The sequence below is a fragment of the Tympanuchus pallidicinctus genome, unplaced genomic scaffold (genome assembly GCF_026119805.1).
Source record: "Tympanuchus pallidicinctus isolate F22 unplaced genomic scaffold, pur_lepc_1.0 scaffold20, whole genome shotgun sequence".
Lineage (NCBI taxonomy): Eukaryota > Metazoa > Chordata > Aves > Galliformes > Phasianidae > Tympanuchus > Tympanuchus pallidicinctus.
Window position 1 is genome coordinate 12,183,758 of NW_026294722.1, and position 3,139 is coordinate 12,186,896.

A 3,139-nucleotide genomic window follows, 5' to 3' on the forward strand; every position below is an offset into this window, starting at 1 on the left:
AATCAGATTCCACACTTTTTCAGTATCTTACAGCATGATGCATAATTTTTATCAGCAAAATATTGGTGTCTTGCTTGCTTCATTTAAATAATTAACAATAACCCTCTGCTTGCATTTGTTTTGCTTTATTATGTATATTGTGCCTGTGCATGGTGCAGGATGCAGGACTACACCCAGAGTGCCAATGGCATAGAAAAACCAAGGTCTGGGAGCTCTGCCCTTCCATCAAACCTCCTGCACAGGCAGCCACAGCTGGCTGCAACTGCTCCAAAGGCTGGGAATCATCAGGAATCACACCATGTGTGTGTGCAAGACAAATGTGTCCCTGGGACATTTCCTGCCTGGGAATGCTCCATCTCCCTGCTCCCTCACACAGTCACCCGTCCTCTCTGCAGCCAAGGCCCAGCCCTCAGCTAATCTCAATTTTATTTTATTTGTTACACAAGCAGATGTGAGTGATACCATATTGGAAACAAATTGTCAATTACCAAACAATCAAGCCCTCCATTTGTTTGTTAGATTGGCTCTCAAATAGTCCGATTAATTATAACAGCACTAATTATTAAGATACACTGGTAGTCATCTCCTATTTCAGAGAGAAGGAGAAAGTCCTTCCTTCTGCATTTGCTGTCACACTGTAGCAGCCTCATCCAATAGGGCGATTTATCTCTGTCAAGCCAGTAAAATGATAATGCCAATTAAATCACACAAGTAATTGCTGCGTGGGTCCCGGTGGATTTCCCCCAGCAGCCCGGTGAATACGAATGCTGCTGTGCAAGGAGCCCCATACCCACCCCACCATCACACTGGGCACCCGAGGGCAAAGCTGTCCCCTGCAGCACATGTCACAGCCAGCAGTGGGGAAAGTCACTTGATTTCAGCTAGGGTTGCCCTTGAGGACCCATGGCTCTTGGTCTGCTCAGACTTGAGCTGCGTGTCCTTAGCCCCTTCAACCAGAAACTCAGCTGAGCTTCCAGCCAGGGTCAAGTGAACGGATAAACTGTAAAAAATACGTATGTGCAACACGTACACACATGCAACCTAGTCCAGAGAAGCCTGGTTAATCACACCCACAGCTGAGAAAGGATGTGTATCCCTACCTCCCACCCTGTGCCTTCTGCTAGCTGTAAGGAATCGACATCTCTGCATCTGGGCAAACCTCACCTGAAAAGAACGGTGTGATCTAACCCAATCTTGCTTCTCATTCAATTAAACCCTGTGAAAGCAGGCACGTAACCTTGTTAATACCACATTTATTAGAGGGAAGGGGGACAGAAAATTAAGATATACTTCATGCTGTTGCTAATTAGAAAAATAGAGACTTTGCATCTGTGCAAGGCAGAGCAACATGTGGCATTAACAGATGTGAACTCATTACACAGCTGCATGTAAGGAAATTGTGCCACCACAGTGACAAAACCTCAAAATCAGATTTCTCCCCAGTTCTCAGCTTCTTTTCATCTCCAGAAGTTTGTTCTGTTTTATTCTGCTGTTGCTTCTCTCTCCCCGCCCCCCCTTCTCCCTGCTCCATGCTAGAAAGCAGGGGCAGTACTTGGAAAGATTTGCTGCCCACCACCTGGGAAGCTCCGAGCAGAACTGCAGCGAGTTGAGCACAGGCACTGGTTCCTGGTAAAGTGCAAGCAGGAAGTGCTGCATGGCCAGAATAGAGTTTCTCCTGCCTGCCTCCAGTGCAGGGATGCCTGCAGGGGGAGAACAAGGAGATCACAGGCTGCCCCCTCCCTGGGGTTTTCCACTCTGCAAAGTGAAGGAAAGTGGGAGTAATACCTTAAACGAGGTGTCACAGATAGAGTGCTTCAGATCCTCCCCCTGAGAGCTGCCTAACACCACAAGTCCACTTGTCATCGACAGCCAAGAGCAGCCAAACAGCACAGCAATATGTTGCTTTTGTATGGTTTCCTCCATGCATTCTGCTCAGCTTTTTGTCTCTGGTACCAAAGCCAGTCCCCAGGGGCTGTTAGGAGCCTATGGAAAGAAAGCAGAAGTCAGCCTTGGGATTCCTCTGCTACAGGCTTACCCCGGAGGGTTCATTTGCTCTCTGGCACAGTTGAGAGCAGCCGAGCAAAGCAGCTGCGTAAAAATGCAACAACTTTGCAAGGTACCATTCCTGTCGTATTCAGCCGGGTTGTCTGACAAAGCTCTTCCCTGCATTTGCACAGGCAAAGAGGCAGGCAGCGTGGATTTTACCCTAGCTGCTCTGAGCAGCCGCTGTAGCAATGTTCCTCACTCGTTCCTCATTTTCTTGGGGCCCTTTATCCTTCCTTTGTCCCGTGCAAACACACTGCGTGCAGCACACAAACCCGTCACCCCACACACTGTGGAGGCCTTCAGTCCCTTTGTGCGGGCTGTTTCATTTCATAGACTCAAGGGTCACTTTTATTGTGGTCTCTGCTAAATGAAATCACAAAAGCAATTTAAAATCGCTTAAGCAAATCATGAAAGATGCAATATGAGGAAAGGGCTGTGAATAATGGTTAGCCTAAAGCATTGCAACAAAGAGAGTGACTGTGCTCCTGTCAGGTCCTTTCTCTTGGTCTGTATCCTTCATGCTGAATTCCTCATCTCCTGCCTCAGATTTTGGGCAGGAACTCATCACAAGGGAAAGACACTCTTATCAGATTTCTAACATTGCCTGCTATTCTTCATGGGAAATGATCTCCAGGATGTAAAGAGAGCTGCACCTGAGTACAGCATTTCAGATATGCAGTAGCCAGAAAAATAAGAAGAAAGATTCCAATTTTATCTTACAGTGATTTTTCTGGGAGAAAAGCAACGCCATCATACTCTGTGCACTTCATCTTTATCTGACCATCTGACATTGCACAGTACCTGCCAAGCCTTGTGCTGGAGCTCAATGGTCCAACATAGAACGAAGGCTGAGAGATCAATTTTCTGTTTCCCATCTCTATTCCATCGCATTATCAGGGATATGCATCACAGGATATTTTTGTTGTCACTTGCATGGCACTGCTCTCCATGTTGCCGTAACCTCCAAGCTGAGCGACCACGTTAGCTCAGCTTTTCCAAGGTGCTCAGTGCAGCCCAGAGAAGAAGACCTTTCTATCTCTTCCCTCAAGAAATGATTCAGTAAATGCTTTCAGCATCCATGCCAAAATAAACA

General features: G+C 46.9%; 1 long non-coding RNA gene across 1 annotated transcript; it reads right to left on the bottom strand.

Moving 5' to 3' along the window:
- Nucleotides 1–1,201: 1,201 nt before the first annotated feature.
- LOC128081038 (uncharacterized) lies at nt 1,202–2,231 on the bottom strand. The gene is made up of 3 exons (XR_008206953.1): nt 2,121–2,231; nt 1,786–1,983; nt 1,202–1,700 (listed from the first exon to the last, which is right to left on the bottom strand). It is a non-coding gene; the product is annotated as an uncharacterized LOC128081038 (long non-coding RNA).
- Nucleotides 2,232–3,139: the final 908 nt, after the last annotated feature.